The sequence below is a fragment of the Pezoporus wallicus genome, unplaced genomic scaffold (assembly GCF_028554395.1).
Source record: "Pezoporus wallicus isolate ANWC-B61680 ecotype Strahan unplaced genomic scaffold, APGP_CSIRO_Pwel_v1 contig_7545, whole genome shotgun sequence".
NCBI classification, from domain to species: Eukaryota; Metazoa; Chordata; class Aves; order Psittaciformes; family Psittacidae; genus Pezoporus; species Pezoporus wallicus.
Window position 1 is genome coordinate 8,132,203 of NW_026642398.1, and position 23,567 is coordinate 8,155,769.

At 42.2% G+C, this 23,567-nt stretch overlaps 1 long non-coding RNA gene across 1 annotated transcript; it reads right to left on the bottom strand.

Annotated features, from left to right (window-relative positions):
* Window positions 1-5,681: 5,681 nt before the first annotated feature.
* On the bottom strand, window positions 5,682-16,039 carry LOC130610176 (uncharacterized). Its single transcript, XR_008974978.1, has 3 exons — window positions 15,924-16,039; window positions 7,603-7,678; window positions 5,682-6,291 (listed from the first exon to the last, which is right to left on the bottom strand). It is a non-coding gene; the product is annotated as an uncharacterized LOC130610176 (long non-coding RNA).
* Window positions 16,040-23,567: the final 7,528 nt, after the last annotated feature.

Consider the following 23,567-nt stretch of genomic DNA (forward strand, 5'->3'; position numbering starts at 1 on the left):
GTTGGTCCAGAAACAAAGAAATAATTCATCACTGACTGCACACCACTGACCTCTTATTTTAAATGAAAGTGATGAGAAGCATCATTAGATAAACATTACTGTTCTGGCTTGATTTTAGCACAGTGGCTTCCCACCCAGGTCTGCTCAAGATTTTTCAGAGGCAAAACAGACTTGTGTTGCTCCATCAGAAAGGGGTGAGAAGTAGCTGCCCCAGTTGCAGGTGGTGGGTATGATAGTGAAGAGGCTGAGCAGGGATTCAGGGCTGTGTCAAGAGGCAATCAGGTGTCTACTTTGTGGAGTGCCTGACACTGACCCTGACTCTGACCCACAGACTGTAATGGGAAAAGCAACTTCACCAGATGAGCCAAAGTACAGTGGCTGAGAAGATGAGGTTTGATCTAGCGCATGTTGAAACCATAACAAGGATTCATGCTGGTCTTGGCAGATCATTGAGTCAATCCCCATGTGGCAACATGCTTGTTTTGAGTCCACCCCTCTAAGGGTAAATCACAGTGTCAGCTGCTTTGGGTTTTTCTGTTTATTGTTATTGTTTTGGTTATTTGCCATGAAAAATAATCTCATCCAAAACACAAACATATGCCTCAGACTTACACCCACTTAAACAATATGTTTATTTTTCTCGAAAGCAACACAGGGCAAGAGCTGCCCTATTTTAATGTGCTACATCATAGTCAAAAGAGCAATATTTTCCTGGAAGAGCTAGTATTTACTGAATGAACTAACTACCAAATCCACCTGACAAGTTAATCCATTAACCTTACCTTCATCTAATAAGTACCAAAGGGGACAGATTCCCATTGATCTCAGATGTCACAGGGATTTTGGGCTCTTTAAACTTAGTGCTGCCTATAGCTAATAGGTCCATCAGAGCTAAACCCATCATGTACACTGTCTGCTTTCTCATGTCTTATAAATAATTCCCTGATCTGTTCTTATCTGTTCCAGCCGCTACTTCACTTACTTATTTGTTTATACTTATCCCGTGCTCTCACACTGAGTTCATCCCTGAAAAACTTCAGCGAGCTGTTTTCTGCTTCCACAGGGTTTACCCCACCTAATCTGATGGTATGTTCTTAAAGAAGCCATACCATAAATTAGGTCGACCTGTCTCCTGTGGTCACCATTTCTGGGCTCTGTCAGTGGCACAAGAGCCAGACCCAAACCCTCATCCATGTTCATGGAAACCCTCTTACCCATTTCACTGGGAATTATGCTTGTGGCAGCCACTCATGTCCCTGCTGAAAGGCAACCTGAGAAAGAAGGCAGTACGAGCAGAGCAGAATCAAGCAGAAAGTCAAGCGTCTGCTAGCTGTCGGCAAGCACCCAATTTATATCAGAACTTTTATACAGTTTGATTTTCATTTGAGAGCAAAACTTGTATTAGACCTCCCCTACCAAATCCAAACACAGTGTTCAACCCAGTGACAGACCCCTCTTAGCCTGTGCATGCCAGGTTTGAGCAAGCAGAAGAACTTCTCCGGCAGGACTTCAAGAGCTGCTGCAATGTGGGAATCAGCTTTTCATTTGGGAGGAACAGAAGTGGGGAGATTAACCCCCATGTAAAGCAGGTTGGCTTTGTAATCCCCCTCTATCTATCGAAACTCATTGATTTTACAAAAAATAATTCCTCTCTCAGGAGTTCTTCCCACTTCTCCCACCCACTTTCTCCATGATCGCTCCCTCTGTTGCTTTATAAATTTTGGGTTGCGTGGCACCCATCAGTTTTTACACCCTTTAAGACCACAGGCTAAGAACACATCACAAAGGAGAGAGCAGTTTCCTTCTGATACCCATGAGCCTCAAGAAACCTATATGTAAGTTACGGTTCCCTTGATCTTACGCTACTTGCATTCCCCACAACAGGCAGTCTGAGCATGGTGCCTGCTTCATGCACCTTGTGGAATGCCTTAAGCCTAAGTTTCTTTTGCTTTGGCCAGAAAATCAACCTTTTGATAGTCTGTGTGTAAAAAATACTCAATAATGTGCAACTTCTTGTCCTTTCAGGAAGACTTATCTCACACCTTTCCTTTAACTTAAAATTTTCACCTAGCTCTTAATTCATCAAGGAATAGTTAGGGATTCACTATTATCACAATGACTTAAAGCTCAGTTTTTAGAACAGACAAGCTTAAAAAGTCAGTGCTGACACCACAACATTTGTAAAGGTGATTGAAACCTTGGAAGAATCAACAACAGCTTGTTAATAAAGATAATCACTCTTTTTTCATTCTTTCCTTACTAGAAAAATGGGATTTCTGTTCTGAATGTCCTTCTCCATAAATATAATCTATCCCATCGGGTCTGCACTGCTATAGAATGGAATTATTTTCCTTTTGTTTGCCTTTTGTTTTTACTCTTTTTAAAGGAAAAACATCACTGAAAGGAAAAGGGAAGCTACACAGGAGCATAAATGTCAGGGGTATAAAGGAAGCCATCCTCAAACACCCCGAATGACTAATAAATGCCAGTAAAATTCATTCCACATCTGGAATGTGGTGTGTAGAAAATCCGACAAGTATAAATCACCACCCTCCATCAGAATATAAATCCTGTCATGATGCAAATAATGCATAGCTCGTATGTTTGTGTGTTTTACTGTGGTATCACGAGGAGGAAGGAAGGGCCAGGTGACAGGATACAGGGAAGTTAGAAAATAACTGTGCCCATTTCGAGAAACAATACGCTGCTTCCACCGGAAGAAGAATATTCTTTAGAAAGGAAATTTACTCTCTCCTGCTTCACCACTAACTCCTCCTCCCCCAGCTTAGAAGCCTCCAGCAAAAAGAAATTAAGATATCTTGAACTCTGCAAACTGAAGGTCATGAAATACCAGCTTGGCTATGCTGCCTGCATTCACTTTTCCTTTGTAGAGCAGCTATTTTGGATCAGATGCAAGTGCGTGTCCTGCTTTATCCCTTTGGAATATTTGCTCTTTCCCCCCTTGTTGTAGTTCACCAGCGGGTCACGCCAGCAGCTTCTCACTGATTTTCAAGAGACGGGGTCTCACAAAGGTGACTGTCAAGCAGTGCAGTCAAGCTGGTGCTGTCTTTCTCCATTTCTTCCCCAGGACATGGTAAGCTATGGCATGATCCAAAGCCCTGAGAAGACAACAAAAACGCAAAGGGAAATCCTCTCCAGGGGTTTCACAGCATGAGTGTATGGCAAGGGAGACCTTTTCTACTCTGACTCTGAAAACTGAGCTATGCAGCAAACTGAGCATCAGCACGGCTTTAGTAACTGACTCCGACTCAGCCTCTCCTATGGATTTGCTATTTGATGTTTTCCTCCTAGCTCCTGATTCACTCTGCAATATTCCAGATTCCCACAAGGGAAAAGAAAAAAGTTTATTAAAACTCATTATTAAATGTTAAACTGTTGGTCTGAGTCTTCATGTGTGAGGGAGGGTCTCACAATTCGCACTGTTCATCCTTGACATGCAGAGCTCACCGCTTGTGCAAAGCCCACTCTTGCAGACGGAGGAGCTTCCACTCAGCATCATAGTGCAAACCAGAACAGCTCCACTGAAATTCTCACACTGTTCCTGTGTACGTTATCAAGGGAGGAAAAGGGGATTTGAAGAAGCATATAGCAGACATTCTTCACGCAAACACAGAGAGGCAAGTTCAGGACACAGGAGAGAGGCTGTAAGCGTAAAGTAATTCCATTTTAGATTTATGCCACCAAAGCTGAAAAGAGAATTGGGCCTTAAATAATGAAAATCATAAGTAAAAATACTTATGATTTTCATTATCAAAAGTAGTCACATGGCATCATAAGCTGTAAGGTAAAAATACTTTCATGCACAAGTAGAGTAGACAGAATCTTGGGTCTGCTAATTTGTAGTGATTGCCTCAGGATCTGACCTAGTGATTTTTTGTGGAATAAAAACCAAGCATCTGTGGGGAAAAGGTAAGCCTGCTGAAATATTGTATGGAAGTTAGAGGATTTCCATGTCTCCTACAGATAATTCCTATTACGCAGCAGAGAGAAACCTCTTTGTCAATCCTCAAAAGACTTCCCTCTTCTATCCTGCTAAAGGGTACATTATTTATCAAAATAACTTTTCTTTTTTTTTTCTTTTCTTTTATTTTTTCTTTTCTTTTCTTTTCTTTTCTTTTCGGAATTTTTAAACACAGATATCTTGATTGGGAAACCATCACAGGAAGGAAATACTTAAGTGTGTTACTTTTCTGCAGTTGAGCATGCCTTCTAGCCTTAAGCATGGGATATGAAACCATTGTTGAACCAAAAGCTAAGGAAAATTTATCCAGATATTAAATACAGTGACTCAGTCCACAGACTCTAGATAATCTAAAGTAATGCCACCAGATGAAGATGGTGTGGGCACTGAGTCCTTGATGCAACCTGTTATGCTGCCTAGATCTGCTCCTGCAATGCAGCACTAACGAGTTAGTATTGCAGACATCCCACTCTGTGTTTCGACTGTATGCTTTTCTGGAAGGAGGCTCCCATATTTTACTGATAACATAAGAACTGTCTTAGTGTCACAAAAATGCTGATGTATCTGATTATCTTAAATTCCAGCCACCTCTTCTCTTACAAAAATTAACCATTTTTTTTTTTTTTGCGGTTGCATTTTATTTTATTTTTATTTATTTTTCAATTAGACATTCTTTTGTCCTCTTTTCCCTAGAAGACTTTTTTTGAAGAACAAGTTATGACACTGCAGGTACCAAGACCTCCTTGTGTGCTATAAAGCAACAAAAAAGAACTCTTTACTACTTCACAGTTCACCTTGAAGATAGAGTGTCCAGGTCAGGCTCAGGTGTGCTCCTGCTGATGCCAGGTGTCAATAGAGAGCTCTCTAATGACTCATTTGCTAATTAAAGGCTTCCCTGAAATACAGATCACTGCTTCTTAAATATTCAGTGCACAAAGCTGAATATTCTTGCAGCTACTTACCAAATCTTTCATATGATCATGGATTAGGAAGGAAACAGGACTCAAAAAAAAAGACAAATCAAGGTAAAATCACCAGCACATAAAAGTATTGTTTTTTCATATGAAAGAATATATACATATATCTTCACTTGGAGATTTACACAGAAAACAGTATTTAGCTTAATAAACGTAAGAATAAAAATACTTTTACAGAAGGATTTGGTTTTAAAATGCATGGCCTTACAATGAGCTTTGGGTAAGTCATCAGCTGCAGCTATTAATGCAAGAATTGAGGAGTTTCAAGCACGAACCAAACATTACAGTCCTCAAGTTGCTATGGACATAAACAGAATAGGCCCTTTTCTACTCTAAATTCAACAGTAGATAGATATGGATGGGTGAGTAGAGGGAAAAACAGGAGATTCATATCATGAAACAACAGCAGTGAAGTTAGCCATCTAGTGTCAGCTAGTTGTCCAGGCACAACTGTTTGCTTGGCTATGCTCTGAACTGGAATGGGGAAGTAATCCAGCTTTTCCAAGCCTGGTCCTCTCAAGCTGCAGCAGTTCCCAGAGACAGAAATACAGAAGCTGCTGCATTGTCATAGCTGAGCATGTCATGCTAAAAAATGGGCCAAGAACACACAGTAGGTAAATAAGAATACTTCATGCTGATCCAGGTGGTGAAAATTGTATTCTGAAACTAGTGTTGCAAAGTGTTTGGCTCTGATAAGGAGTCTCCTGACTCTCCACTTGACACAGGTAATGGTGCAGCACTACCACGTCCATCCAAGGTTGCCCATGGATGTTTTCCATGGGGACATTCAGCTGTTGAGCCAGCATTTGTTCTTTCTTTGCGATAGCTTATGCATCATTAACGACATGTGCACCTGAACCTGGCAACTCCTGCCAGAGGTGAATAAGTGGGGTTATGATAAGATTTATATTCCTACAGATAGCAAGAATATCCAGAGTTATAAATATTGCTAACAGATACATCCTGGTTGCTCAGCTTCATTCTTCAGAGCTTAAGCAAAAACCTAATTATTACAGATACAAAATAGACTTACTAGAGTAAGAGAGGGGAGAAAATGAGAAATATTATCCCTTACCTCCAAGCTACGAGAATCATATACCTTTCTCTAAGACAGCCATCCCCACACCTAGGTGGAGATTTGGAACCAGATGCTACACAGACCTTTGTGCTGCTCCAGGAGCAGTTCTTGCCTTCTTGCTTTCTGTTAGCTATATGGATTTCTGCTGGAATGCGGATCACTTAATGAGTGCCATACAGGCAGAGAAGGGATTCATCATGATCAGTCTCAGACCTGACAGGGTCTTCAAAAAGTTTCCGAAAGAAAACAGGAAGCTGCCAAAAAGAAGTGGACATCTCTGGCCCAACAGTTGGCTTTTTTGTTTGAAACCAAGAAAAGCACCATTCATGACTCAAATTGATTAAAACTGAGTGCAATTGCCAGAGCACCAATAATTGCTGGAAGAGGGCAACGGTCACCCTAACGCGTTGTCACTTCAGAGGAAGCTGAACACTAACAACCAATCAAGGAGCATTAGTTCAAAGTAACCTTTTAATGACCCCTGATTTCTCCTTCAGGAAATATTTTCTGCACAATTTGTATTACATTTTCAATGGTAGCCCATAAGCCTTTGAATACCTTATTCATTTAAAATTCTTAAAGCATGCAGAGCTCTTTCCTGCTCCATTCTGGCTGTGCACTCTGAATACCTTCTAACATGATTTTCAGATGAACCCCAGGAATTCTGCAGCTCATCTAATTTTGTCCCATCTTTGCCACTTGTTTGCAACAAAACTACTTCTTTTGCTAACTCTTCCACAGCTGCCACTTGTTTTACTTGCTTTGTTTCTCCTGATGACTTACCCCCGATTAACTCAGGCTCCCACTTGACTTAGTTTTACTTTTTTATTCACTCATTTACGTGTAACAGACACCTCTTCCTTTCCCAGAATGTTGTGTTCAGCATTGCAACTTTATGTTTTCCTTACAGCCTGAAGGTTGGATTAACATGTAAACTGTAGTATTACCACTCCTATTTGCAGAGGAAAAAAACCCCAAGGTTATCGCACTTCAAGCTTTTCCAGTAAAGCTATAAAATGTAACACTGCCTCAGAAAACCCAGTGCAAATAAAAAGTACTCAAAAGATACATGGTTTTTAAGCTTACAATTTTTAAAAAGACTTCAGGATCTGTGAAAACATATTTACTCTTTAGGTCATCTGGATTTTTCTTTCTAAAGGAATTACTTCCTCTGTTGTGCTAGAGCCTCTGACAGTTTGATACTGGCCTTGTTTTATTTTGCTCTGGTGACACATTTCTCGTGTTCAACTATTCCCGAGTGATGTATGCACATTAAAAATACTTTTCTATAAATCAGAGATCTATATCACAAAGAATAAGACCAGGAGGGCATATACCTTGAGCATCTAATATCTCCATGTTTGTGTATTTTCCTACTTCAGATTGTGCCTTGGCCTTTTTTAATCTCTTTCAGTATCACCTAAAACATACTGCAAGCATTTAAGATCAGGGACCGCCCTTTTTATGTTTCCAAATCACCAGAAGGCTGTATAAATATTAAATTATACTAATTAATAATCTATCTCTTTAGAAGTGAAAAATGGAGTTCTGGGAAGTAATCTCACCCTATCAAGACAGAATGAAATCCCATGCATGAAGAGGCCTGTAATTAAGTGGAAATGTCTGGAAACCTAGGGAAACCTAGTGAGGAAGGAAAGCATTTTAGGTGCAGTGAAACAGAATGGTCCCCAACTGAATAGAAGAGAACCTCACTGCTGTCTTTCCCATACAAAGATCAGCTCTCAAGGCAGAGGTGACCCCAGAGCAAGAATGGGGTAAGGAAGCTTCCCCTGCAAGCAGGGAGGAAGAGAAACATTCCCCTGCCCGTGAATTAGTAAATAGGTTGAAGGCAGCTGGAATTAGAGGAAGCAACTGGACAAAAATCTCTCAGAGCTTTGAGAGAAGATTGATAGCCTCCAAGGGAGTGACACAATTTAATGAAGAAAGGCAGACAACAGCGTCTTGATTTGGGGGGCTGTATACTTGTCCTGGAGCTGGCAGACTGAGCCAGATCACCAACTTGCCCCAAAATTCTGCATGGCAGAAAATGGAGACTGGCTGTGTCCCAGCTTGAACCAGGTTAAGTTATTTCAATACAACTAGACTCAGATACAAACGTCCCTGGGAAATATGAAGGACACAAGCACCTGAAAGGGGATTTTTGCTGGGTCTGCATGTCAAGCATCTCCCCACCTACAACAGGAGGAAGGAATATAATTATTGACCCTGGAAACAGGCTTTCAGTGTGGATGCTGCTGCCACCAATGCATATGTGCAGGAGTGTTTGTCTACACCAAAGCTTTAGTCTGCTGCTTGTGCTTTGCCTCAGTTTCCCTGTATGCAAACAGAAAAGGTAGTAGGTGTTTACCAAACAGGTGTCTTGTTCTAGAAGGATTCTAGAAAGAGCAAGAAGACTTTTTTTAGTTTTTAAAAATCCTTATTTTCTCTTTCCAAGTTGACCAGAAAAACTCTGCAGGTTCTCTCGTTTCCTCTGTGATCTTAAAATAGTGTTGGACCCTTTTCCCTGTCATTCTCACAGCAGTATAAAAGTGGTGCATTGCCCCCTTTGGGACTCTTGTTATGCTTTAGCTCCTCTGGATAGTTGAGGTAGATGAAGCTTTTGGGATTCATTTGTGAGGTTCAAAATTTTTTAGATAAAACATCTGTTTTGTTAGAGTAGCACACACCATCCTTAGAGCTGGGGAAAGAAGGGAATATTGGGCTACTGCAAACTCTCTATATAAAGGAGAAGCAGTGATTCCTCTGGGGTCAAAGTCCAGAGAATCTGGACTTTGTTTATTCTCTCTGGCCTGCAAACAGGGAATAAGGAACCATAAACACCTACAAGGCAAAAGCAAAACCAACCCTAGAGAAACATGCAGCATTAATCTAACTCTGAGTTAGACTCATGCAACTTCCACTGATGTCTAGCACCAGCTGCTGATGCTGATGCTACTGTGGAGGAAAGGACCTACCACGTTAAGAGCTGCCTTTACAGCAGAGCCTAAAAATCAGTCATGAAATCAGGCACAAGGAAGTATATGGGGAAAAAAAAAACCAGTGCTGTTTTACTGTGAGAAGAGCAGGAATCTTTATATGATGGGGTGTACTAGAGAATGTCAGGTATGTACATAAAATAAAGGGTTGTTGCAACAAACACAGACTATTTTGCTAATCTTTGCTGAGAAATCAGCATGAAAAATTCATCATTTCTAAGTCAGCTGGTCCTGTCATGTCTGTTGCCCAATCTGCTTGACCCAGCCCATGATAAAGGAAAGGCAAAAAAGATACTAATTTCTGATGGACTTTCCCTTGATGAACCTGTTGCCAGAGGGGGAAGGTCTGGCTCAGTAAAGCTCTGCAGCCAGGTGTCTGTGGGGTTCACAGAGGGAGCACAGACATATACAGTTCTCCTTTCTGCAAGTTTCTCTATTCATTTCTTCTTTTCCTTATCCATTGCTTTGCAGATCCAGTCTGTGAGGCTTTTAAGCCTCATTTAATCAAAAGTTTTTGCAGTGATCTGACTCATCATAAACCTGGTCATTCTAATTTTGGCTGCTCCATCTTTTACCAGCATCACATTGGTGTCCCTGAGTCTAGGTATTGACTAGGTCTGTAAGCACTAATTTTCTTATACATCTCTTGGGGTGTTTAAAGGAAAACTTCACCCAAGCTGGATAGGGAAGAAAATATCTGACAAGCCAGGAACACAAAAAAAACAACAAAGAATGGCCAAGTGATGCATCTTGAGCACTGAAGATGAGACGAGAGCAATGAGCACCTTCCACCTGTGCTTCAGACTAGAGTTCATGTGGTTATATGAAACCATGCTGCAGCCCCTCTTCTGCTCCATGACTTATCTGTCAGATCCTAATTTCCCTGGGGACAACAAGGAGAGATGTTGCAGCACTGGAATGCAGCAAGTCAGCATCTCCCTGTTCATGGGACCCAGTTCTCAAAGCCATGTTCCTCTGCTGCACCCAGTGCCAGGCTCCTTACCTAGACATATGCCAGATGTGCAGTCTACTTTGGGACTTTCACATGCTAAGATAGGATAAATTTGAGAAGTCAGAGGGCAGAATGAGCTTTAAGGACAGTAGGTAGATCTTTAGTTAAACACCACCTGACAAAGAGAATAATCATGTCTTCTGCTTTCAGAGAAAGCAGCTGGAATAAGCCCAGAATTTTTTCTGCAGCTATCACAACTCAACCACACTGCACACTGAGTACTGTAAAAATGATACAGTGTTAAAATGAAAGAAGTGCAGTAGTTGGGTTAAAATTGCACTGGGAATCTCAATTTCACATTTCTTTGCTATGTGTACGCTTCAGCTCGCGGCCACAATGTATTAACAGTGACTTTCCACAGATAAGGTTGTTAGAAACGATTCAGCAAAGTAACAGTATAAACTCTATCTTCCGGAGCAAGACCTGTATGTGCTTCCCACTGGCTTTATGGAGAACTTTCCTTTTGAATCCATAGACAGCACAGCTCTCAGGCCCTTCTGCTGGTCACTCTGACAGTGGTTTGCATTTTCGTATGTGATGCAGAATCACTGTAACTTAAGTCCTTATGTCGCCTTCTGCCTTAAACAGATGCTGTTTGCTTTCTCTGAGTGGATGTATTTCAGTGGTGAGAGAAAGAATCTCAACACAATGCTGGTGAAACTCTTCACTTCTCTGTGCTTTTCTGTAACCAATTGCTCTCCTGCAAAGATGGGTATGGAAGTCTGCCAGATCCTAGTGGTTGATTTTCAAGCCTTTATTATATAGGTTATTACAGTAGTTACAAGGCAATGAAGCTATCCAACATATATATCAGCTGAGGGCTGTATGCATACTTCAAGAAACAGTTTAAGAATAACCTGTGATTATGCATTTGATTAAGAGTTCAAATGTATATGTTGAAAGAAAAGGACAAGCATTTGCTGTTACAAGTCACTGTGATTCTGTTCACTGCAGAGATGCTAGGTAAATTTATACAGAGACTATCTGACTCTGGGAACTTGTGGCTAGCAGAATAGTGTGAAATATTTATATTGATGTAATCCCTCCAACAATATTTTAGAGACAAAAGACAAAAGGGCAAAGAGTCTTTAAGAAGATGTTTTATCAGCATGGTATCAGACCGTTGCACTCTAAAACTGGGGTACCAGAATATGCTTGGTAAGCATATTTTTGCCTTTTTAGGGTGGTCAAAGATAATTTTCTCCTTGCAGTAACTTACCAAAAGGAATCTAGAAGCACAGAATACTAAATTATCAGTATAGCACAAAGTTATGTATTATTTACTAGCACAGTGTGAGCTGTCAGGTCAGTTAAATCAATTATTCACCATTTGTTCAATTTAGCTTTGTATAAATCTTCATTTTCTCACTCAGCAAATTCCAAATTTACTACAAAGCCTGATGCAATGTCTGTAATGAGAACAGACTGTAAAGTATAAAAAGGCAGACAGCTTACTAAATTTATAAGCAGTTGCTTGAAAAAAAATGATCAATGTCTACACTTAGCTTTATGTTATCTAGAGTGTGATTTTTGTGCATAAATCATACATGAGATATATATATATAAATTTGCATCTTGAGACAGAAGGATTGAATTCCATCAATTTCTTGACTGTTAAATACAGTAAGAGATTAAGACATTCCCATAAGGACTGAGTGACTGAGTAGAGGAGGGATTCACAGACTATTAAGGTTAGAAAGGACCACTACAGACTGTGACCTCTTGGATCACATACACCATAAACCTTCACAGAAGAACTACTGCAGCAAAATAATGTCTTCTTATTGAACTAGACCATGTCAGAAGAACTTCTTTTTCTCCCCAGTTTAGCCCTAACTTGCTGCTTCACATTAGTGGAAATATGTATATAGAGAAGGGTAAAAAAGATTTGCTTACTTGTGCAATCAGACAGCCAGCAATCGGGCGAGATCCAAAGCCTGATCTGTTGCATCATGTACAACTGGAATACATTTCTAGAAAAAATGATTTACATTAGAGATTTAAGTGCAGTATTGTTCAAGGAGCATGGAAACTATGAGATTATCTACCTTCTGCCCCTCAACTTTGCCCAAGGGAAAACCCTCAAATGAGAAATTAATGCAACCACTCTTTTTTCTATGCCTGGCTATGGGAATGGATTGGGAAAATGTTAAAAAATCAACGCATGAAAACAACTGATTTGTGGTTTATTGATTAAAGATTATCATTCAAGAGCTGAGGAATGGGAGCTGGTTGTGTACACTTTTAGTATGGCTCACTTGCGAAGCGAGTTGGCTCAACCCACAGAAAAACCTAGATCTAAGTCTTGTCTGCTTTCTTTGCAGTGGTCATTACCTCATTGATTTCTGAAATGGTCATTGTTTCGTTCACCAAAACATGCATAATGATGACTCTGGTGTACTAAATGAGAACTTTTTTCTCTTTTCTCTCTGTACTTCCCTTTTCAACACAGACTTCAGTTATGAGAAAATATTATATCATGGCTTCTTTTTTCCCTTCTAGGTCCAAAATTTGAGCTGAACAGAATTCTTCAAAAGAATAGTCATAAGAAGGCCCAGATTCTGCACTCATTTACTGTGTTGTAGGATGTAGTTCTAAGTGCAGCTGTTTCAAAGTTTCCATTTCTTACGTAGCTGAATTGTCTTTACAAAGCACAGCTGTCCTCATGACCTGTCCTTGTCACTGAGTGCTTTGAAAGTAAATTGTGCTACTTTGAGTAGAAAATGCAAGAAAACTTAGCATTCAGCAGAAGAAGTATAATACACAGAAGATATCCCCGGAACACCAGGGAGAAACACAGCTGAAACCTGTCTGACTTCTTGTATTTCATTCATACTTCATTCTATTAAATCAAAAAGTTTAGAGAGAATGAAACAATCAAATTATCATAGAATCATAGAATACCAGGTTGGAAGGGACCTCAAGGATCATATGGTCCAACTTCTCTTGGCAAAGCATGAACTAGACTAGATGGCACAGCACCCAAACTATGCAATCTCCTTGTCATCTGGGTTTAAAGATGGATTAAAGAGGACATGAGACTTGCAAAAAAAGAAAAAGGTGATATGAGTTTAGCTGAAGCATGGATACATATTTTCAAGTTCTTCCATTTCTGAATATCAAAATTTCTATTATTCCCTGAGGCCTTTTACCACCTAGAATGATGGTTTTCTGGAGCAAAGGTGATTTTGTTTCTGTACAGTGAACTGGAGATGTGACAGCAGTTCAGTCTGTCTATACTGCATAGCAGTTAGGTACTGGCAAAGGTGAGGGGCGGGCTGTTAGCTTTTTGGAAACCAGAACACAGGAAGACCTTTCCATGCTTCACAGAAAAAGAATAGCTGGTGATAAGATGTAAAACTGTTGCTCCTCCAAGTATTTCTGTGAATTTTCAGTCTATTCTCGTGGTTGGATGGATCAAAAAGCATCAAATGGATGAGCCATTCATTGCTACAGAATAGACTGCTTTCAGTGTCATAGAGTTACCACCTTATTGTGAGGCAGATTGAAACCCGGATAAGCAGAGTAAATTACAGATGTGCGTTTAGAAAATATAATTCATTACAGTCCCAAATCTTTTCTTGGACAGAAGGGTTTGGAGAGGTCTTTTGGAAGAAGTGTTAGGTATTCAAAATTCATGAAATCCTATACATTTTCTAGAGAAGTCTGGTATAGACAAAGGTGTTCAACTTAACACCTACTTGGTGTTCTCTATCATACTATGTTATTGACTTTCCATTCCATACATTTTTTTGTGCCTTTCATGTCCTCAGTAACAAGGACAAAGTGTCTCTAAAAGGTAAGCACATAATATCTGTAAAGTATTCTGAAGTATCTTTAAAAATTTTTACATTTCTCTGGTTTTAAACCTAGGATGTTTGGAAAATAAAAAGACATTAGACATCCGAACAAGACATCAAAACCCACCCGCAGAAAAATAGGTTCATGACAGCATTAATTCTTTAAAAGCCCACTAGTTTAGTTAGTTACTGAAGACACTTCAGAGAGGACTTCTGCAAGATTTTTATCCCATGGAAATTAGTATGTCAAAATATGTTGGAAGTCTGACATTATTTCTTTGTCTATCCATGCAAGAATGTAATCGAAGAAAAAAAACTAAATTAAACATTTATGACAGAAACTGTTTGAAAGCTGAGATAGAACCTAGCACTAATGTGCCAACTTTCCAGTCTGGTACCTTGCAGACAAACTTTGTCCCTGACAGATGTTCTATTTATGTTTCCTATGTTTCTTGGGTATTTAAAAAAGTATTGTTATTAAGAAAACATCCCTTGTTACATAGGTAAGAATCAGTTCCTTCCTTGCCACCTCTAAAAGACTTGTTTTTCCAGCCAAATGTTCAAGCATGTACCAGTGTTGTGTAGCTGAAGGAGAAACTGGCCTATAGGCTCAATGTTGATTACAGGACTACCTGTCCTTCGACTTCCTCTTTAATAAAAACAGCATCATAAAATGATTGAATAGTTTGGTTTGAAAAGGCTCTTCAAAGCTCATCTAGTCCAACTTCACTGCAATGATCAGAGACATGTTCAACTAGATCAGGTTTCTCAGAACCACATCCAGCCTGGCCTTGAATTTTTCCAGGGATGGGGCATTCACAGCTTCTCTGGGCAGCCTGTGCCAGTGTTTCACCACTCCTACAGGAAAGAGTTTCTTCCTTATCTCTAGACTAAATTTACCCTCTGTTAGTTTAAAACAATTACCCTTGTCCTACCACTATAGACCCTACTAAAAAGTTTGTCCCACCTTTCTTATAAGACTCCTTTAAGTATTAAAAGGCTACAGTAAGGTCTACCCAGAACCTTCTCTTCTCCAGGCTGAACAACCCCAACTCTATCATCCTGTCTTCATAGCAGAGGTGCTCCAGACCTCTGATCCTCTTCATGGCCTCCTCTGAACTCTGGGGAGACCTTAGAGCAGCTTCCAGTACCTAAAGGTGGCTTACAAAAAAATCTGGAGAGGGACATTTTACAAGGGTATGTAGTGACAGGAGAAGGGGAAATGGCTTTAAAATCAAAAAGGGTGGATTTATATTAGACACGAGAAAGAAATTGTTCACTATGAGGCACCGGCACAGGATGCCCAGAGAAGCTGTGACTGCCCCATCCCTGGCAGTGTTCAAGGCCAGGCTGGAAAGGCCTTGGAGCACTTCTAATGGAAAGTGTCCCTGCTTTTGTCAGGGGGCTGGAACTGGATGTGCTTTAAGGTCCCTTCCAACCGAAACCATCCTGTGACCCTGGGATTCTAAGAAGTATTTTTGTGAGGGATGATTTTAACATCAATCAATCAATCATCAATCAGAGTTAGTTATAGAACAATTTAAAGGAAGAACAGCACTGAACACTGAATCATCAGGAAAAAAAAACCCAAATAAATTACATTTACTGTGCGTAGTCAACGCTGAACATCTACAGCACAGTGCAGGAAATGGGCCACTGTCCTATGCTGAGACATAAAATGTTTGAATTATCCTGGTTAGTTTTCTCACTCTGAGTTCTCTATAGTCTCTATTAAGGCAAACTCGTGTTGTGGAGGTTGAAATATTTTTCCATAAGCCACCCCTCTCCTCCAAAAGATCCTCTCGGGGCATCTGTAACTCATCCTGCAACGGCTGAATATATAAACTCTGATGTCAAAGTATATTCAAAGAAGTGTTTAGCAACATAAAATCATCCATAGATGCTATACAAGAATAATAAGTTGGTGATAATATTTTCCAAATAAAATCATTCAGGATAAAAATAACTTCTATTTTTTTAATAATGTCAAATGAAAGGATGAGCATTGCATCAGCAGACTTTCACAACACATTAAAAATCCCAGAGAAACAATCCATCATACATGAAGAGCTTCCTACCAGATTCATGCCACTAATGAAATTCTACGCAACTTCTTCCAGGAAAATAGCTTGCATACTCTGAGGCTGTATCCAGGGTTTTTACAAACTGTTCTGCATGATTCATTCAGTGCTCGGCAGATTAGATGTTATTGAATTCACATGAGTTCACGTTAAATAAATAAAGCAAAACACAACAGCTGGGGCTACTCATCACTCAAGCACATGACATCCATTGCCAAACCCAAGAGAGACTCAGAAGTGTTGTAATTACCAAACTGGGTCAGTGGTGAAGTAGAAAGTGGGGACTGTTATAACAACAACTCCTTGGATTATCTGTGATCAGAACAAAACATGAGAGTAGCAACAGCCCAGGTTTGTGTACAAGGAATCACTTCATGGAGGAACAGCATTTCATCCTGTAAAATTCCATTACATGGAAAAGGGTGAATAGGAACAATCTCATCCCATGCATTACAGTGAATTGAATGGCCTACGTTACAAGTGCCACACATGCAGAAATCCAACGGAGATTCAGGAGCATAAGTTTCTCTGGTTTAAACTTCCAGTGGTATCTCCCCAGAAGGCTGTTCACAGCTCTGTGCCTGTTCTGTGCTTCACCAGGGCCAGGCACAGGAGCAGAAGCAGAGGAAATGAAAAAAGGAGGAGGTATGCAGCTAAGGAACGAGTCTGCGTCAAGGAAGAGCAAGGGCTTGAGATCAAGGTGTACAAGGGACAAGCAGGAATAACTTCACACTACAGGAAGGAGGGAAGCTACAGCTCTGAGCAATTCAAGGCCTTTCATTCATGTTAGCTCAGCCTCCATGATAAAGCTCTCAAGCCTATATACAGCACAGGCTAGAAGTGTTAATGTAAATCAAGAGGAGCCAAGGGAACTTTGTGACTAGTGCAGCACCTGGCTTGTTTTAACTTTCCCACTCTGCAAGACCAGGGGCTGCTGGGGAGAAGAAACGAGTGGCCTTTGGCATGAGCCTGCTGCAAGAGTCAAATTCAGAGTTTCCATTCCACAGCAAGACACCTTCACCACTCAGCACCCCACCCCTGGCGTGTGCATACTCATTCTTTGTTTTGATAAGCAAATCAGTATGTACTTTAATGTATTATACCTGGGGGAATTTAACTCGGTATGCTGGGCTGAGGTTCCAAGAGGATGTAGTTAATTTTGACGCATGTAATTTGTTTTTTGTTTCTTTTCCAAATAGGACAAGAAAAAAGCTAGGGCTGGATTTTTGCCTGGTTTTCATTCTCAATCATCATTTATCCCCTTACTCAGCTGACATCAGTGGAAGTGTCAGAAAATCTTCCTCTTGAAAACGATCATAAACAATACAGATACACAGAAAACAAAAATAATTGAGGAGGACACAGGAATCAGCACTCAGCTCTTGCTCTCATCCTTGTCACTGCATTCTGCAATGCTCAAACGTTTGCCATAGGAATGGCAAATAACCCTGCATCACAACCACTAAAGGATACTCATGCCTGGATCCCACCTAGGGATCCAGATCACAGATTATAGTTTGCACCCTCCGCTCAGCTGTTATGCACCTAGAAGCATGTAAAACTATACACATGACTCAAGTTTGACCCAGGAAGTCACCTAAAATCTGCCTTTATACATACAGAAATGCACTTTTCCATCGAGAGATAAGGGGTGAGGGGTCATAATCAAAAGTTAAATACTTCAGAAATTAGTTGATTCTCATGTGAGTAAAGAACCTCACTCAGTGACCAGAATGAAGTAATGACCATATATTCTTGTAAGGCTCACTCCTGTGGGATGCTGAGCTTTCGTGTTGATGGGTGAGACAACGGCATTCAAGAAGTTGGGTGACAATGTCAATATAAGCAGTGTCTCTAATATGCTGGGGTTGAAACAGTACAAAGTAGTAGTTCAAGTCAGTAGTTAATAGTTGACACTGGCAGTCATGCAAAACCACCCATTTTCCTCCCTCCCAGACTCTTTCTTTTAATGCTTCTTAACTTATAGCTGTTATAGTACAGGCTTAAGGCAACTCTCAGCTCTGATCCCCAGTTATTCTCTCCCCAGGAACATGATGTCAAAGGTAAGAGGCTCTAGAATGCTTTTTTTTAGGCAATTTTATTTAGAAAATAAATTTAGACAAGTTTATTTAGAAATACTGATGGCAAGGAAATTTTGGGGTGCAGATGTCAAAGTACCTGTTATACTTGGAGAGCTATTTTTAATGCAGCCAGCTCGGTTGCCATGAGAGGGGCAGAGCCATAGAGCAGCTAAGGTCCACTTAACACTGAGCCTGTCACTTTATAAGGCCACAGTGGGTCAGGAAAGAAGGAGAAGGAGCCTCTACAAATAGCAAATGTCTCACAGCTTTAAAAGCACAAGTCTTTCATTTGAAACAACTGCAAGAAGGGTGCCGAGAAGACTGAAACTTTGAATATCCCTTGTTCAGCAAGCTGACTTGCTGGGCTGGGAACGTGTTGGAGCTTGCTGTCCTGGAGTCTAACATGCTCCCTCTCTTGTCTGTTTGTCTGTTCACTCTTCCATGACTTTACAGCTGCTTTATATAACAAGCACACAGGCACCTTACACCACTGGGTGTGTGCAGTAGCTGCCGCTCCAGACTTCAGCTGGTATTTTAAGAAAAGCTGCAACATTTTCCTTTCAGTTTTCACTATCCCTTGATGCTACTCCTGCCATTCTGGGGGCAAAAGGAACTGCAGAGCACCCATACGAAGCGTTTTTGAGTGCTCTTGCATTTTTACAGGAGAAGAGTGCTTGAACCACACCCCAGAAGATTTTCACTAGAGCCAAGGACTGCCTTCAGATATTTCTACGTAGGCAACATTCGAGACCTGCCAAGACTCATGTGCCAAGTGTGAGATTCACACAGCCAAAACCCCTTCCCCCAGATACTGCTGCCTCCTGGCATCTCCATCCATGCTTCCTGCATTTACAGCTCAGCCCCTTCTCTTCCACTGCCTCTCTCCTGCTTTGGGACCTGGTTAGTCCAGTTTGTGGACTATCTGGGCTGCTCCATCTCGACCATGGGGCCCCACTCTTGGAGTACAAGTGCTGAAGTGATTTATTTCTTTTTTTTCCCACTCTGAGTAGTCACTCACTCATCAGTGAGCCTCTCCCTGTGATTTGACAACAGATAACATTGCCTCGTGCGTCAAAGGCAAAGTCTGCTTTTGGTTGCAGGAGATGATGGCTGGCATGACAGCAGCTGAATGACGGCTTTTTCCATGTGTGCTGTTACTAATCCCATTTCATTCAATATTTGGCCAATTTTGTCAACTTCAGCTCTCATAGCATGAGTCACAAGCTTTATGGGTGAAGCTAAGGTGTGCAAGGGACTCAGAGCCCCTTTCAGTGAGCCTCACATCCCAAATCACTGTGCAAATTTAAGGCCAGAGGGGTGGCTCTGGTCATCAGATCTAACCTGAATGATGCAAGACATAGAAATTCATGTGGTCATTTCCTCATTCAGCACTGTCACAAGTCTGTCTGTGCAAGAAGTAAAAAGGGAACCATATAGATCAGGTGATTTGACCATGGAGAGGTGTCAGCAGAGTACAGGCTGATCCATTGCTCCCATCCCTCCAGCTTCTGTCCTCTGAGATTGCAGTTAATTAAGTTTCATGCCCTTGGATCTAAGCAGCTGCTGTAAAACACATCCCTCAGCACTCAGACTTCAGGGAGGAATTTGGGATGGCTCCTGTGTGATCCTGCTTTTGGCAGCTACTTTTGATAGACTGGAGGGTGGCAGCAGATGAGGAAGAAAGGGGCAGGCTGGACTACTGCCCAGGGGCAAAGGAGTGCATTCCTTCATGTTGTTATAAGCACAAATGGTAATTACAGGATAACTTGGATTGGCTTTCAAACTGCACTAAAACCCTTGTCCGCAGCTTTGGCAACATAGGGTGATGCTGCTGAGGGGACAGAAACAGCTCATAATAAGTTGATTGTGACAAGAGCATGGGCAAGGAAGAATATGCTGATCCTCTCAATGCCTGTTTAAAGGGCAGGGGCAGGACAAATACATACAAGTCCTGCTGGCTGCTGCTCTCTCCCTGCAGCACAACAGGTTTGCTGTGTGACCTGGGATGACAGGTTGAGTGGTCATTGGTGAGCAAAAGGTGCCAGTGACAGCTAGGATAAGGTTGGAAATGTGTCCTGATGCAGGTCTTGCTGGCACGGTGCTCCTGCTGCAGGGTGCAGTGTAATCCAATGACAGAGATGATGTAGGGCAGTTTTACTTCTAGCCCCATAAGCCTGGAGGCAGGCTGGGGGTGGAGGAAGCTGCAGCTGCAGACCGGAGTGCTCTGGCTAATCTCTCCTCAAAGCTGCTCTAAGATTGGACAGCCTCAGGCTGCCTAAGAGCAAGGGGAAGAGGAAAGGTTATAGAAAGGCCTGTGTGTCCTCTTCCTTCTTTCTTGCCCCAAGCATAAGGAGCAGACTCAGGCCTGCTGGGTTGCTACAATCAGGGCACGTTTCTTCAGAAGAAACCCTGGCTCTCTGCTCCATAGCACATTTTCAGAGAAAAGCCATACTTTTCCCTTCAGGGAGACCTTATAGCAGTCTTCCAGCAGCTAAAGGGAGCTACAAGAACACTGGAGGGGGCTTTTGACAAGGAAATGTAGGGGTAGGACAAAGGGGAATAGCTTTAAACTGACAGAGGGTAGCTTTACATTATATATTAGGAAGAAATTGTTTACTGTGAGGGTGGTGAGACACTGGAAGAGGTTGCCCTGAAGTTGTGGCTGCCCCATCCCTGGCAGTGTTCAAGGCCAGACTGGACAGGGCTTGGGGGAACCTGGACTAGTGGAAGGTGTCCCTGCCCATGGCAGGGGGTTGGAGCTGGACGATCTTTTAAGTTCACTTCCAACCCAAACCATTCTAATATGTCTATGATTCTCTCGCCTGCTTATCATGGCAGAGCTGCCTGTGTGTCAGGATCCCGCCACCCAACTCCAGGTCAGGGTCTGTGAGCAGTGGGGAAGCAGCCACAACAGACCCAAACCAGTGCAACGTCCAAAAAAAACCAGTGATATGCGTTGTCGTTTTTGTTTCATAGCATTTAACACTGAATATATACATACACACACACACACACACACACTTATATATATATAAAACCCTTTATTTCTGCTTTTAAAGAGGACCTTGGCAAAGGAAAACACCAACTTTTGCCTGTGTTACCCCGCCCCGCTCCTCCCCTCCGCCGGGCGGTGTCAGAAGGAGGAGGAGGATGCGAAGGGCCTCCGGGCTGCCCGCTCGGCGGGGACATGCTGCCATCCAGCGGCAGCGGCCCCGCTCCCCGCCCGCTCCCCCTCGCCGCTCTCCTCGGAGCACGAAGGATGCTCCGGGGGCAAAGAGCGGAGCCTGCCCCCAGCCCGCCCCGCCCCGGCCGCGTTGGGGTGCGGTGCCCCCGGCTCCTCTGGCCGCAAAGGGGATCCCAGGAGGGAAAGGGGAGCGTTGCCTTTCCCTTTTATATCCCTTTCCTGCTTCTTTCTGCTCCTCCCCCTCCACTTGGCAAGGATGGACAAAGGAGTTTTAAAGATTTTTAAGAATTTTAGAACATTTTTAAGTGGTGCCACCCATGGTACCTAACGTTACCTCTGCTTTTCAAAGCTGCTGTTGCTCCCAAACCAGTGAGGGCTCAGCAAAGCTGGTGCATTTAGATTAAATACCTGAGAAAGCAGAACCCTGAACATTCATCCACAACCACTCTCCTTGTTCATGTCTCTCCTACAGAATAGAGGTCACTACGCAGGACAAGCCTGACACCATGGTATCACATACATCCCAGCACTGGATGGAGTTGGTGATACCAACTCAACTATTCCTACCCCATCCTGCCCTCCACCTGTCAATCCAGCCATTTCTGCTTCCCTGTCTGCAGTTTGACCCTGAGGTGTGTCAGTCTGGTGTATTTTCAAACAGCTTTCTTCCTGAATCTGGGTACCAGGTAACAGCACTGCAAGCAATGCCAGCTTGACTGAACAGACAATGAGGTGTATAAGGGCAGGAATCAAACTGCATCCTGATACGTTTGGTGTCAAGAATGCGTGTGCTACATTGGCTTACATGGGAGGTTGCAGTGAGGTATGGTGAGTTAGGATGGTGCCCTACAACAGGGACAAGAACATGGACTCGAGGTACAAGTACTGGAAGACACCTGCAAACAGCTCAGTACCTTGGCCTATCTGCAACTTTATGATCCAACTTGCTGTCCAATGTAGCATAGCATAGGACCATAGAAGGAGATTCCCTATTGCTCTGCTGGGAAGATGTGAGGTGTTGCCTTACCTGCAAGTGGGAGGCAACAGTCAAATGGATCTTGCATGTCCATCGCAAGAGGCCTGACAGTCCTTCATGACATGATAGGTGTCAGCTTCACCTGTAACTACAAACACATGAAAACATTGTTCTTGATGGGCAAAGATCTCAAATGAAATGCAAGGTGCGGGTAACTGAGGTCAGGGATTTTTTGTCATTAATAAATAAAGCAAAGGTTTGGTTTTTTTTTTCCCCAATATGGAAACTCCAAACAGTTTTCTGAGCAAGACTGAACCTGGAGAGAGTGACAAACCATAACTGCAAACTCCAGCTGATATGCTGGCAGACTCCATCCTGCAAATCTTTGTGTGTGTGTATATGAGGGAGGAAAACAAAGTGTGCCTCACCCAGGCTAGCCAACACACCAAGTAGTAAACCCAATGAAACACAAAGAGAAGGAAGCCTCCATTGAGGGGAGTAAGGGGGAAGATGGGACAAGGGCATTTGGGGCCATCAGTTGTGCTGGGGGGCCCACTGGTGTTTTCATGGAGTGGAATTTGCTGGGGGCAAGCTATGCTCATTCCAAATTCCAGATGGGTATCGTGTAGCCCTACACAGGAGGAACGCTCCCCAGTCCAGGAAATTGTTCCTTATGTTTCAAACCCTTTGTCAGGAAGGAACTGTGACTGCCTCCTCTGCAAGACTCAGTTGTCCAAACACTGGGTTTTTCTGCATTAAAGGACTCATTGAGCTGCAGACTGAGACAGTCTTTTTGTTCTGCATTTTTCTTTGCTTGTCAGTGCTTGAGGATGAGGGGCTTTGAGATGTAGGACTAAGGATCTGCAAGCACTTCAAAATGCAGTACAAATTTGTATGGAGAGTTTTCAGCTAGGCTGAAGTATTATTTGTCCATTTTCTTGATAAGAACCCTTAAAACTACTGCCCCTCTCCACAATATCCAGAGGAGCTTAAATGTCCTTTAGGACTCCCAAATGACTGGGGAAGATTAAGGCCACAGGAAGACCATATTCACAGTGGCAGAACTAGACTCATCTTCCTCTAGCAATTCTCCTATGTGCAGAGTCCTACTACTCTGGGCAGAGCAGGACTTTTAGAGAGAAAGTGGGGAATGCCTCGAAGCAAGCAGAGATCTGGTGGGACCATTTCTCTTCACAGTGTTGGTAGGAATGAAGGAACTAAGGGTTTAAATGTCTCCTCACCATCTAATCCCATCTGATCCTTGGGGAAAACCACACAGAAATATATGAAAAGCTCTAGCTGGTGAAATGAAGAGTGAGGGCTGTGGGATTTCAGCAGCATGCAGATGGGTGATGATTACCTTTTAATTTCTACTCATTTTGAAATGCATGTGTCTAAAA